General features: G+C 40.0%; 1 protein-coding gene across 3 annotated transcripts in view; it reads right to left on the minus strand.

Annotated features, from left to right (window-relative positions):
- Positions 1-15597, minus strand: part of KLF7 (Kruppel like factor 7) — a 222755-nt gene that overhangs the window by 42490 nt on the left and 164668 nt on the right. The gene's annotated exons all lie outside the window — the stretch shown is intronic.

Here is a 15597-nt window from a genome sequence, read left to right on the forward strand (position 1 = left end):
TTAAGAGCTAAATGGGCACCAGAGGCAATGGAAGATAAAGTGCCTTGCCCCAGGCTAAAAACAGAAATTAAGCTCATGGTTCCCAGTCCATTAGACTAAGTGGTACGATACATCTTTAAATGCAGTGTGTTTCTTGGAAGAAGAATTCAGAGGCAGGAAACCAATTACTCATCATATTCTTTAGGTACTATTTACAATTGTTAGAGACTTTCCGAAGTGATAACTTTCTGGTAAGGAGGTACAGTTTGCTGTGGTGAAAAATTAGAAGTTGTCCTAGGGCTTATAATGTAAATCCTGCTCTTCTAATGACTCTCTGTATGACATTAGGCAAGTAACCGTATCTTAGCTTGCCTCCCTACAGGCACATCCCCTGATGCCTCGGTTATATTAACGGTAATTAGGAAATTATATTAATTCCTTCAATTCTTTCTGCCATGGAGAGAAGTATCACAATTTCTATCCTTGAGGTGGTTACAATTAGTATGCAAAGCATTAAACCTGAATGAATAGAAAGTGCAATACAAGTACAGATTAATATTATACTAATATATATTTTTAAATTTTACAACAAAGAAGAACAACAAAAAGCCATTCTCTTGCCAACATCTTTTTCAATTCCAGACATCCCCAGACTTTAGACACAATTAGTTATTGAAAAACATGTCTTAAGTTGAAATGTTACAAATCGAAATGGATTCTCCCATAAGAAAAATGTTATAAAGAGGGGATCGGTGTATTGTTACCCCCAGCACTCAGACCCAATCCCTTATCCCAGTATTACTATTTAGTAAGACATAGTACTGTGAAAGGCAAAGACATTTTAAAGCATTACTTTTTTGATTGAAGAGGAAAAGTGCCAAGGCATACCTACAGGGCATTGCACTGCCATTGTTTTGAGCAGAGGAAGTCCCTGGCACTTTTCCTGTCATCACTATCTCACCAGGCCTCAAGGTCATCAGCACATCAAGGTGTGCCTATTGGGAGACACTCTGGCATCCTAAAGTCAAAACAAGTGTTGTAATTTGGATAATGGGCGTTAATTTAGAAACACTAAATCATAAGAACATAAGAACATGCCATACTGAGTCAGAACAAGGGTCCATCAAGCCCAACATCCTGTTTCCAACAGTGGCCAATCCAGGCTACAAAATACCTGGCAAGTACCCAAAAACTAAGTCTATCCCGTGCTACTGATGCTAGTAATAGCAGTGGCTATTCCCTAAGACATCTTGATTAATAGCAGTTAATGGCCCTCTCCTCCAAGAACTTATCCAAACCTTTTTTAAACCCAGTTACATTAACTGTCCTAACCACATCCTCTGACAACAAATTCCAGAGCTTAATTGTACATTGAGTGAAATTTTTTTTCTCTAAATTAGTTTTAAATGAGCTACTTGCTAACTTCATTGAGTGCCCCCTAGTCCTTCTATTATCCGAAAGAGTAAATAATCGATTCACATTTACCCATTCTGGACCTCTCATGATTTTATAGACTTCTATCATATCCCCCCTCAGCCATCTCTTCTCCAAGCTGAACAGCCCTAACCTCTTTAGCCTTTCCTCATAGGGGAGCTGTTCCATCCCCTTTATCATTTTGGTCACCCTTCTCTGTACCTTCTCCAGTGCAACTATATCGTTTTTGAGATGCTGCGACCAGAATTGTACACCACATTCAAGGTGCGTCTGACCATGGAGCAAAACAGAGGCATTATGACATTTTTCATTTTATTCACTATTCTCTTTAAACCATGTTTTTCTATATGCTCTGTAATTTTGATCTTTAGAATAGTTTCCACTATTTTTCTCGGCACTGAAGTCAGGCTCACTGGTCTATAGTTTCCCAGATCACCCCAGAACCCTTTTTAAATATTGGAGTTGCATTGGCCACCCTCCAGTCTTCAGGTACAATGGATGATTTTAATGATAGGTTACAAAGTTATCTAATAGATCTGAAATTTCATTTTTTAGTTCCTTCAGAACCTGGGATGCATACCATCTGATCCATGTGATTTGCTACTCTTTAGTTTGTCAGTCTGGCCTACTACATCTTCCAGGTTCACAGTGATTTGGTTCAGTTCATCTGAATCATCACCCTTGAAAACCATCTCCGTAACTGGTATCTCTCCAACATCCTCATTAGTAGATACAGAAGCAAAGAATTAATTTACTCTTTCTGCAATGGCCTTATCTTCCCTAAGAGCCCCTTTAACCCCTCAGTCATCTAATGGCCCAACCGACTCCCTAACAGGTTTCTTGCTTCGGATATATTTTAAAAAGTTTTTATTATGAGTTTTTGCTTCTATGGCCAACTTAATTTCAAATTCTTTCTTAGCCTGCCTTAACAATGTTTTACACTTAAGTTGACAATGTTTATGCTTTTTCCTATTTTCTTCAGATGGATCCTTCTTTCAATTTTTGAAGGATTTTTTTTTTTTTTGTTAAAATATGCTCTTTCACCTCACTTTTTAACCATGCCGGTAATCATTTTGCCTTCCTCCCACTTTTCTTAATGCATGGAATACAATCTTAGAAGCGCAGTCCCAATGTATTTTTAAACAATGTCCACGCCTGTTGTACACTTCTAACCTTTGCAGCTGCACCTTTCAGTTTTTTCTATTTTCCTCATTTTATCAGTTTCCCTTTTGAAAATTTAGTGTTAGAGCTGTAGATTTACATATTGTCCCCCTTCCAGTTATTAGTTCAAATTTGATCATGTTATGATCACTATTGCCAAGTGGCCCCTCCACCATTATTTCTCTCACCAAATCCTGTGTTCCACTAAGAATTACATCTAAAATAGCTCCCTCTCTCTTTGGTTCCTGAACCATCTACTCCATGAAGTTTATGTCTCTAGCAGGTCCTGATGTTACATTTACCCAGTCAATATTGGGCAATGCAGTAATAATGGGAGATTTCAATTACCCCAATATTGACTGGGTAAATGTAACTCGAAACGTCTTACATCAAGAATTTCCTGTAAATGACTCCTGGCTTGATGTTTATTTTATTTTTTGACATTTGATATTCCACTTTTTACCATGAGTGGTCTCAAGGTAGATTACAATAGGACTAAGAAGCAGATTACAACAGGACTAAATTAACAGTATCATTTGAGTTAGCTATACATTCAGTAACAGATTCATTTTGGACATATGCACAAATAGCCTATATGGGGAACCCTTGGTCTCTTATTAGATAGCCATAGATCCCTGCCCTGGTAGGTGATAGCGAAGGGACAGATCTTGTCCAGCAGCATCTCCTGTGAGGATGCCTGCAATGGTCCAGTTCTTGTCCAGAAGAGGGGAGGAGTCTGAGCCTTAGGGTGTATGGTTAGTTTAGTTTGGATTTTGATGAGTTAGAAGCTATTTTGCTTCTGTTTTGGTTTTATATTGGGATATTGCTCTTTTTCCGGTGCACCCCTTGCCTGGTAGGGGCTATCCTTTCCTAAGAGTAGGAAGGACTTTAGAAAAAAAAGTTTTTCACATGATTATTGTTGTGCCTGAGTGAATCTTGATCCTGCTGGTGAGGCAACTCTGTAACCAAAAGACAAGATGGAGAACACCTGTATATACCTCTCCAGTCCAGTGAGGGGGCTACAGTGACTCCTCACCCAAGTGGTTATGTTTTGGATTTTGTGAAGAGCTGCATTTTAGTGAGGATGTTTTGGTACCAGCCCTCCTCACTGTGTAACTGGGCTGCAAGAGTCCTGCTATCCAAAAAAAGGACCTTTTCTCCTATGAGGTCAACTACAGAAGGTGTCCAAAAGGGAAGAACCCAAGATCAAACTGATGACCCTAACCAGATCTCCACCCCAGGGAACACAGGACATAAGCTGGGAACATCTGGGTCTCTGCTGGACTGCAGGTAAAAGATTTTTTGGGGGGATTCAGGGGACTCCCCTCAATAGGTTTCCCTTCCTGTCTGAAGCCCTTGCCCCACAGTCAAGAAAAGGTGGTGAGCTACTTCCCAGAGAGTCCTACTAAGGACACCTGCACAGAGGAAAGAAGAGAGAGCTCCCCCATGTATGACCCAGATTGAAAATAGATGTGAAAAGGCAAGTAACACAGTGATTGGACATTATTTTCAATTTTGCTGAATCAAAGTATAATTCTTTTGAACACCCACTCTGTGACCTGCTTTTTCCTAAAACATCACCAAAGGAGACAGCAACACACCTAAGGGAGGATTCCAGTTCACCTCCTGGGCCTAAAAGATTAAGTGGATAAGTGGGAAAAGAAGAAAGTCCAAAGAGAATTTTTTTTTGTCTGCCCTCTGGACTACCATAAAATAAAAAAAATAAAAAAAAAAGAGTTACACCTAATAACAGATGAGGTAGTTAGGTTGGTGGACAGAAGATTTCTTTCAGGAAGGTCTGGCTACAAAGCCATGCTTTAGCTGACTGGAATGGTTCTATAATATGGGTTCTAAACCTCTACGTGGTCTGGTTAGAATGATGGCACAAGGATTCTGTGAAAGCAGTTGTCCAAATTTCACTAATAGAAATATAAATTCCAAGCCCCATCTACTGCAACAACACAGACACTACTAGATTTCAATCTCCATCCTCACAGCAGCAATGTGTTTATTCAATTCTTTCTTGAATTCCCCTACTGTTTTTTCGCCACCAACTCCACTGGGACACTACGTTGTATATCCTCATATTTCCTATGAAGGAATATGCTATTACATCATTCCTGTGTCTACCCCTAGTTAGTTCTAAAACTTCCCTAATACCAATTTTCTGCAGAAATTAAATAAATGTTTGCCTTTTCACTCTTTAAAAAACAAAGAAATCCTGTATCTTTTCTTGAAATGACTTATTAACCATAATTTTATCTAAAAGTAAGATGGTGGGAAGGAAGAGTGACTGAACTTGAAGATGCCTTATCTGACAATATTTTTCTATATGGCACAGCTTGCTTCATTTTATGCTAATCTCAATAAAAAATAAGTTTAAAAAAATACATTAGCAATTTATAATGGTAATACTAGGTATTTTATTCTGTTCCATGGACGTGGAGGACACAGCTCCAATACCCAAATCTTAAGGGGGCCATTTCATAATTCTAATTTTACCAAAAACCATGAAAAGTATTAGGGCTAGCTGAGGATTGCTTAAAATCTTTATTAATCCACAGTAGAATACTAGTTTTTTGTGATTTTAATTCTTGTGCTTGTGAAAGATATTGAATATAGAGCACTGGAAACTGAAATTTTTCATTTAGCCACAGAAAAGTTAGAGCACAGGCAGCAGCTGTGCAAACTTCCCTACATGGATCCACCAAAGTGCCTGAAACCTGCTCTGCAGGTATCTTTTCTATGGAAAAGAAAAATTCAGGTCTCCATACCTGTGTAATCTTTGGTCTATGTGCTAAGACTGCTATCATCAGTACTAATTAGAACCAAAGTGATGGTGGTTGGTTAGTGATATGGAAACCTGTCCAATAGGAAATGGACAGACAACCAACTCTTTTCACCTAGGCTACACCTTTTTAAGTTTCTACCACCCTGAGCCACATCTGAACTTGTAACCAAGAGGTGAAAGGCTCTATAACACTGACAATTCCCTTCAACTATCCAGTCCCTGTACAATATTAAGTTTTTAAGGAAATGTATATTGCTATTTTTTGCCAAAATGTTTGTCAGCACAGAATAGGGACAAAACAGTTTAGAGTTGAGATTCAATGCAATCATTACAACTGTCATACTGCTATAATATGAAAATTAGAATAGACAACCCAAGAGACCCAATAGCCATGAGGAGAAGAAAGAAGAGTAAAAAAAATAAATAAATCACTCTTTTATAACCAACTTGCTACATAGCAGGGGTTTGTAGCCTCAATTCATCAAAATCTCTCTCAAAAATAGTGGCTGAGTTGCCAGCTTCCTTGGTATATCTAGTTTAATTATATTAAAAGCTTTTCCTTATTGCGATTAAACAAAACAATAAATCGATAAAAGTTTGCTAATATTTCAGGGGTGCCTAAAAATTGGTACTTGGCACCTATCTAGCCCTGTAATGAGCAGCCACCATTACCATTGAAATGAGAAGCTTTATCCCAAATAAAATCATGATGGCCCAGACTGTCCTCTGCCTGCTCAGAAGGGGGAGGGGCTGGAGGTAGGGGGAAAAAAACAGGATGGCAGGAAAGAGGGCCAAAAAAGGCTGAAAGAAGAGTGGTGGTGGTGGAGCGGTGCTGGAAAGGAAAGGCAAAGGATTAGTCAAAACAAACCCAACAATAAAGCAACCATCAAAATGAACAAAATATAAAACAGAACAAAAAACAATTAGCAAAACAGGAATGAAACAATTCCAAAAGCATACAACAAAACAGAAATAAGCAAAAGTTTTATTTTATTTATTTTGTCACATGTATTACTTGCCTAATTACAAAATGTACTCAAAGCGAGGTACAGCATAAATCAAAATACAGTCAAAACACAACATAAATAAAATAAAAACTAGAAGGCATAAAAATCAATAAAATTCAAATTATATAAAACATGGCAAGGAATGTTTTTTGCCCTGGCTCCTAAAAATTTTGGTTGCTGTCTGAGTACCTGATTCACTAAGGCTTTTTCCCATAAACACAAAATGGGAGAAAAGCCTTAATGAATCTGGCCCTAAGTTTTCTAAATATTTTTTTCACTCCTTTTCTTCTTGGTTCAGCATCACCTTCTTAACTTGGTGTTGTGCTGGTTGTTCTATTCCTCTGCTAATTTCTGAAGTAGAATACCCCCAGCTCAGTACAGAATAAATCAACAATTTCACATGCTGACAACAACAGGGCAGGTGAGGAGATGGCCTTTGACTAAAAACTATTAGGACAACCGACTCACAAGTTTATATAAACAGAAGCAAAAAAAAAACTACATAACTAAAAGTGTGATAAAAAAAAAAAAAAAGTAAGATTTGGGTTCTCTATTTTACAATGTTCAAGAATCCAAGATGGTGTCTTCTGGGTGGCTGCTGGGATGTTGAACTCCTGCACCGTTTTTGCCCCCCCCCCCAATTTATCATCATCAAAATGAGGAAGAGGAGGGGGAAACTCTTACTCTCCCCACTTAGAATCCTCTCTTCTTCCTAGCAGGTGCCAATAGATTGCTTTGTTGTCCAAGGCATTCCTGATGCGGCACTGAGGAGGAATCATTGCTGCCAGTGACTTATGAGTGGCCATTCAGCCTGAGTCAGATATTATGATGAGCCTCAATGCAAGAGAAGCCCCCCTCCTGAGGGGCTCACAGAAGTGTTCATGCTGGAGTGGACGATGGCAGATAGCGAGATGCTGCTGTGTTGGGTTCCAGAGGTGGGCAAAGGCACACCAGAAACAAATCCCTCTGTTCTCATTTCAGCACTCACTGAATTCAGTCACTGTGAAGGTAAATTTTCTGGATAAGAGCAGCGAAGAAAGCCAATGGGGAGAGATGAAGATGCACACATTAAGGTGACTAAGAAGAGGTGAAGGAGTATCCAGAGTTCAGAAACCAGACTGCAGTATGCTGTGTAATGGAAGAGCTCGCTGGGAAAGCTCTCCATGACCACTTTGGAATCTATATGGTCAGCTTTGACCATCCTGGAGAGGTATTTCTTTAAAAAGTTTCTCAGAATGTATAGTCTATAACTTGTGTACTGCAAAAGAAAAAGGTGCAACAGGCGGAGGTGATAGCTAATCTGGAGTCCAAGACAGAGTCCCTAGAGGGAACTGATGTATCCCTAATCCAGAACAAAGGGATAGTACACAAGAAACCAGAAGTCTCAAGTTTAAGGTTTTTGAATTTTCCATGCTCCCCTACAGTCCCAGTGAGAGACACGTTTAAGAGGTACCTGTTTCAGATCTTGGACATTTCCTCTGCGATGTCGCCAGCAGTTAACAATATCTTTTATCTTCCTGTGAGGAAGAAAAAAATAGAGGTGGTATCAGTTATTGAGAATGGGGCTCTCCAGTTGTAAATGGAGAACTTAGACTTCACCGGTCTACTTGAAAGATTTATTGGTGAAGAGATAAAGTCTGTCACCCTACTGATAATGTTGATTTTCCAGAAGGACAAATCTCCAATTTTACATCTATTCTTCAGTATAGAAAAAAAGCTGTTTCTATGGCATATAGTAAGTGTCATACCCCTACGCGTGCTGAGCCTATGTTGAATAGGCTCAGCAGCGCGTGTAAGTCCCGGGGCTTTCCTGGGGGGGGGGGCATGTCGAGGGCATGTCGTGGCGGCGTGTTGTCCAGGGGCGGGGCTGTGGGCATGGTTCCAGCCCAGGGGCTTGGCCGAGGCCTCTGAAACTGCTCCCGGCTGGGGAATCGCGTGCCAGCAGCCGGCCGGAGCGCACGAGTTACGCCTGCCTCGGGCACGCGTAACTTTTACAATAAAGGTAGGGGGTTTAGATAGGGTTGGGGGGTGGCTTAGGTAGGGGAAGGGAGGGGAAGGTGGAGGGAGGCGGAGGGAACGGGCAGTGCGCGCAGGGCTTGGCATGCACAAGTTGCATAAATGTTCACCCCCTTGCACGCGCCGACCCCGGGTGCGCGAACAAAAGTACCCGCTCACGTATTTTTTTTTTAAATCTGCCCCAAAGAGTAGGATTAAATGAACAGTTTTCCAAATAGAGAAAGGTCATTAGTGGAGCATCACAGAGATCAGTACTGGAACCTATACCGTGTAACATATTCATAAATGATCTGGAAAAGGAAATAATGCGTGAGGTGATCAAACTTGTAGACGACACAAAACTATTCAAATTTGTTAAAACAGGAGCAGATTGTGGGGAAATGCAGAAGGACCATGGGAGACTAGGAAACTGGACAATTGAACAGCAGATGAAATTTAATCTGCAAAAGTGCAAAGTGATGTGTATAGGGAAAAATAATCCCAACTACAGGTACACGATACTGGGTTCTGGTTTGGTAAGTCACTATCCAGGAAATGGGCCCTGGAGTCATTATGGGCAATACATTGAAATCCTCTGCTCAGTGCGTGACAGTCAAAAAAGCAAATATAATTGTAGAAATTATCTGAAAAGGAATGGAGACTAAAATAGAAAATGTCATATTGCCTCTGTATCGAGCCATGGTGTCCAGTTCTGGTTACCCCATCTCAAGAAAGATCTAGTGGAACTAGAAAAGGTACAGAGGATGGAGACAAAAATGATAAAGAGCCTATGATGAGAGACTACACAGGCTAGGGCTCTTCAGCTTGGAAAAGAGATGACTGAAAGGGGACATGAAAGAAGTTTATGAAATCATGTGAGGAGGAACGAGTAAATAGAGGATGGTTATTTACCCTTTTAAATAATAGCAGGGGGACATGCCATAACTAACAACCAGCAAATGCAGACAGTATTTTTTTCCACTCAGCGCACTATCAAGCTGCGGAATCTATTGCCAGCGGATGGAATCGAGACGACTAGCATAGGGTTTAAACGAAGTCTGGTCAAGTTCCTGGAGGGAAAAGTCCATTAACCCTTTATTAGCCAGGTAGACTAAAGAAAGCTATTTCCTTCCCTGGGAGTATTCTGTCTCTGCTATGTGTTCCTTGAACAGATAGCTTAACTCAGTCCTCACTCCAAGACAGAGGCTGCTTCAACGCCAAACCTTATTAACCAAGTAAAGCAATACCTTGATTATTTCACCTCCTTTGCCTTTAGATGCTTTGACATTTGTGATGTGATTTCTGGAATATAATTTTGAAATGTCTGTACAAAAATATACCTTTAAAAAAAATTATGTAATCAGCTTAAAACTGTGGTTTCAGCCAAGCACAATGATGTCCCAGTATTCTGCTTTTATGGAAGTACCGTATATACGATCTGTGATGTGGGGTGAGGGATGGATTTGGTGTGCATCTCCCTGGAGGGGAGGAAGATGTGCTAGGCTGATAGTCTGAGATCAATGGGTTGATTGATTGATTGTAATTTGCTGTTTTCAGCACTTCTTTATGTACAGCCATCACCTGTAATGAAACAGCCATTTCCTCTGCATTGCATATCTGTTCCAAGTCAACAGAATCTTCAAATTATGACCTACAGCACTTTTTTCAACTGGATGGATTGCTACAAATCACCACCCTTCTCACCATTGCATCAGGTAGAACTCAATTTTGCTACGTTTGAAAGGAGGCTGTTATCCCTTATTCTTCAAGACACGGTTGCACACATTCAATTTATTGTTCTGAGATATTGGATTGTTTTCTGTTATATAGTTGCCTATAACAATTGTTTAACACCTTAAGCCAGACGTCCTTTCCTTTCACTGATAATTCTAGAATTATGCAATGTATATTTGTCCAGGTAATCTGAAAAAACTGATTCAATATGATTGTGATTAACATTTCCATTGTCATTGGTCTGCATCCTTATCACCTGTTTACCTTTATAAATAGACATTGAATTTGCTTGAAATCTGCTTTCTGTATAGCATATCTTATAGAGGCCAAGATCTCCTAAGCAAGCTAACTAGAGGCCTTCGGCCAAAAGCATCTTTAAGCTGGACCTGGGAGTTTAAATGCTGTTTTCATGCACGCCAGTGCCAAAATACTTCCATGTAGGTACACCATGAATATATAAAGAGCTGAACAATTATGTGCGCTATGTTCAATTGTTCATTTTAAGGGTACAAACTCAGAATTTGGCTCCTTCTTACTGCAGTGTATACCGAACTTTCTGTGGTGGCAGATAGGCTGTTTGGGTGATTTGCATCCTTCTCAACTTTACAAGGACAAGGCAGAATTAATGGTAATTGTTTGGAAGCAATTTTGTGGTTTCCAATCATTTAGTGTATCAAAGAAGGTTACCAGGGTACTCCATCAGAATTAACGTTTGAAAGGAAAATATATTACTATATTATATTATATGCTATTGCATAATATTGCCAAGCAAAAGCCAGTTTGTACGTTCTTCTGGAATACTTCAGTAAGCTTTTGAGACACAAGTCTATGCCCTAAAACTATTGATGATAATTATTCAATATGTGCTCACAAAAAAATGTTAAACAGCATTTTAGCATGCACATTAACATGTAATATACAAAATTGTTTTCTATGCATGCTTAAAAGTAGCCTTAATAGCATGCACACACTGTTAACATTTATACAAGCCCCAAATATGCAGGGTCTCCTTGTTATAGCTGCCCGATTGTTAAATAGCATGAAGATACTACATTTGCATGCTCAGTAATCTTGTCCTTACGATTTCTTCGTGCTTGAAAACTGGTTAAAAAAAAGCCCAGAACATTGGGCCCATGCGGAGTGGAAGAGTAGAAGAATCACTAGATTCCAGGCAGTGGTGGTTGAAGAGAGTTAAAAACAGATGTCTGTGTGACTTGTGTATTGTACTCCTTTTGGGTAATATTTTTTCATTGTTTGTCCATTGTTCCAAATATGTGGGGGATTGTGTGTTGTTGTCCAAGAGTCTTCTGTGACAGGATCTTGAAACAGTGACACAAGAGGACATGGTAAGAGAATAGAGCATGAAAGGGGCCATGTGATTGGGCATAGATAGGTCATAAGAAGCGAAAGTGAGGATCGGTGTAGTCGGGAGCAGAGGGCGAGAAGTAGGAGTGTTAGGAGAGTGGAAAGAGGCCCTACTACCAGCCCTGGCATATCTAATCTCTCTGGATATTTAGTCAGCTTTCGAAACAATCAATCATTCTATTCTCCTGTATCGTTTGAAAGAATGCGGCATAACTGGGACAGTTCGTTTACGGTTTGAATCTTTTTTTCTCAACACACGTCAAAATTGGAAATAAATACTTCAAATGGTGCGATATCAACATGGACGTTCTGCAGGGCTTGCCTGTGCTATTTAACATTTACTTAGCCCCTCTTTGCAAAATCTTTGTGGGCCTTTGTGACGGCTATAAGCTGTATGTGGATGAGATACAGTTTTTTGGGCATGTCCTACCATCTTAGGCCTGGATTTATCAAATTGCGGTGTTTTTTTGCAGGAAGGGTCCACTATTGTGGGGTGTATTTCCGCGATACTGGGGCCCTTCCCCTGAAAACACATCATGGCTGTATGGCACATTCTTTTCTGTCGCAGCCAAACACTGCAACACAAAAGAATGCAGAAAGTGGCCCTTTAATACGATGGCGGCCCCCAACATAACTGGACCACCATCAACCTAAAAAGCCGCTGGCATAAAAAAAAATAAACTGTGGCCAAACAGGGAGGATAAGCGTGGGCCTGAGCTACTTCCATTTCAACCTGGGGCTGCCAGTTAAAGTGGCGCCAACTCCCCAAAATTTAAAAATAAGTTCCAATAATGCACGTGGCAGCAGCCCCCAAGTCTAAGCTCCTTTCCGCCCGCTCAAAGTGCACATAGCTCAATATCTACACCCTTTGTCCCGGCCCCCCTGAAGCATCAATACCCCCACCCTCTGCCCCCCCCCCCCCGGTCCTTCCCACAGCTCAACACCCCCACCCCTAGGGTATTGATGCTTTGGGGGGGGGGGGGCCAGGGGGTAGAGGATATTGCGCTGTGTGCACTTCGGGGATGGGGGTGGGAAGCTTAGACTTGGGTGCCACCACATGCATTATTGGAACTTATTTTTAAATTTTTGGGGGAGTTAGGGCCTCCTCAACAGGTGGCCCCAGGTTGAAACGGGGGGTCAGCACTGACCCCCACTCAACCTCCCTGTTTGTCTGAGTTTCTTTTTTTTTTTTTTTTTGTGGCCACTTTAAATGTGCGGTGGGAGCCTTGGGACCAGTGTAAATGGCTGTTTTTCAACCAATTGAATTTTACCAAGACTTGGTTTTAATCCACATTCTAAAAATAATCATATATCTATCATTAATTATTTATTTATTTATTTATTTATTTATTTAAGAGTTTTTATATACCATCATTAAGGTATTTACCATCATAACGGTTTACAATAGTGCACCAATATCCAAGTGAATATGGATCATAATTTACATAGGTGGTGCCAGTACTATTCGGTAACAAACAATATGGACTAATATAATTTACTATAAGGATTATGCATATGAAGAAAATCAATTGGGGGATTGTCTGTTTTATAGCGATGTATCCTATGTTTTGACTACAGTTAAAATTAGTGGTGAGCTAATTTCCAGTAGTAACTGGATTTTGTGAGCTTGTTGCTACATGTCCGCTTATTCTTGTTTACCTGCTTGCATCACTCTCTTTGTTGAAGGCTAGTTTGAAAAGCCAGGTTTTGAGTTGTGTTTTGAAATGTGTTTTGAAATGCTATCACATTTTCTTTATGCTCTAGCACAAAAAATCTCAGCGTCCTTATATACCATCATCTCCTTCATCCTCATGTCAAATCTGTCATCAAATCTGTTTTTTTTTAAAAAACTGTGAACTCTGTGCTGTTTAAAACATCTCTTGAACAAAGCTGATTTTCATACTGTAGTCCAAGTTCTATATTGCCCATGGTGGATTACTGTAATTCAATCTATTTGGGTCATCCAGCGGTGAATTTAAAGACTTTGCAGTTGTTACTCAATTCAGCTGCAAGTCTAATTCCTGGATGTAAGTGTACGGAGCATATTCACAGGTTATCTTGGACCTTCACTGGCTTCCTATGAGTCAGCATGTTCAGTATAAGATCGGCTTAACAGCTTTCAAGCTAATCGACTTTACAGACTCTTCTTGGTGCAATGCATTGTTACGCGTTTACTACCCTATGCGGGGACTTTTAGATCCAATGCAAAATGCTCGCCTTGTAATTACAGCATCTATAATGAAGAGAGGACTGCAGTTATGAGATGTGTTCCCTCTGATGCAGTTGTTTGAAACACGGTCCTGTGTCAGGGCATGTGACTGGACTATATAAAAAAATAAGTGACCTTTTTATTTGCAAAAAGAAAAAGTTAAAAAATTATTTGCACTGGCCTATGATTAAGTAGATGGGAAATGAAGGTAGTTACATTTATACTGGGAATGCCTATTATGATGGCCACAATAGATGGTAACTGATGATATTAGAAGGAATTGGCTTTGGAAAAAAGAATACCGTAAGATTAGAAAAGGAAGATCTCCCCCTTCCTTCCCCCACCAAAATAATAGATCCTTATTCAAGGATAAACAAAATAAAACAATATTGCTAACAAAATCTAAAATGGTAGCCTGCGGACATAAAAGCAAAGGGTGGCCAACAGTTTCTTAATTCTATGAAAAACTGGATCTACTGGGTTTAGTTGACAGTAACTTTTTTTTTCTCTCTTTCATTTCTTTAAAATATTTCTTACCCACCTATCAGCCATTGTAATGATGAAGAAACATTCATCAATATTTATAAATGATTACACAAACCTCAGACAAATCAAAAAAAGGATCATTATGGCCTCCTATGCCTGAATACATATCTGCCACAGATGTCAATAAAAGTTAATCAGTCATGCTGCATTATGTAACAACATAACTCACAATAAAATTTGTATTTCTAAATGCTTGCCTAAGATAAAACACCTTCAATTATTTTCTTAAATTTCCCACAAGCTAAAGAACTGTTATACAGCTCTGGAAGCAGAGGAGGGGAAAACCACCCAAGGATGAAGAGGAAATGAAACGTGTATACCCCAAAGCTTCGGGTCAACAATCCCTGCACCTAGGAGGCAAAGGGTAGTGGTGGTTGGTGACTCACTTCTGAGGGGCACACAGCAGACATGTTGCCCCAGGAGGTGTGCTGTCTGCCGTGTGCCAAAATCCAAGACATTACAGAGAGATTGCCAAAAATCTTCAAGCCTACTGGCTACTCTCTGATGCTGCTCATCTATGTTGGCACAAATGATACTGCTAGGAACCACACAGATCATATCAAAAGTGACTTCATTGCTCTGGGAGAACAGGTAAAGCAGATAGGTGCACAGGTGGCATTCTCCTCCATCCTCCCAGTAAATGATAAAGACCCAAACAGGGAACTTTGCATTCTGAAGGTGAATGAATGGTGGCGTTTCAGCTTCCTGGACCATGGGATGATGTTTCAAGGACTGCTGAACTGAGATGGGATTCACCTGCTGAAGAGGCACAGCGTCTTCCATCTAAGACCAGCAAACCTATGGAGGACGTCTTTATCTAGGATCATCGGAGATGAGTGAATAAAACTCTGTAGTAAGTAAAACATTAAATACTTGTATAAAAATGGGGAAAAGGGGCAATATCTGGAAAGCTATGTACACTAATGTTCACAGTATGGGACATAAAGTCTTGAATATAGAGGCATTCATGGAAGAAGATGACTTGGATATGGTGGCTGTCACAAAGATGTAGTACATGGAAAACCATGACTAGTATATAGTTATACCAGGCTACAATCTATTCAGGGTAAGAAGGAAGGGAGGAGAGGCACTATATATAAAAAATAATATTAAAGCAACAGAATTGTAGGGCTAACGAGGTAAGAAATCACTGTGGGTTAATCTGGAAAGAGGGAATAGAACATCTGTTTATATTGTTGTAACATACAGAACTTCATCACAGACAGAACAAATAGATAGAGGTTTAATGGAGGATATTCACAAAATTGCTATGAAAGGGAAGATGCTATTGCTGAAAGGGGATGTTCTATTGCTAGGGGATTTCAATCTGCCAGATGTTGACTGGGACATCTTGGCTAAGGTGTCTTACAGAAGCA

Source organism: Rhinatrema bivittatum, chromosome 6 (assembly GCF_901001135.1).
Source record: "Rhinatrema bivittatum chromosome 6, aRhiBiv1.1, whole genome shotgun sequence".
Lineage (NCBI taxonomy): Eukaryota > Metazoa > Chordata > Amphibia > Gymnophiona > Rhinatrematidae > Rhinatrema > Rhinatrema bivittatum.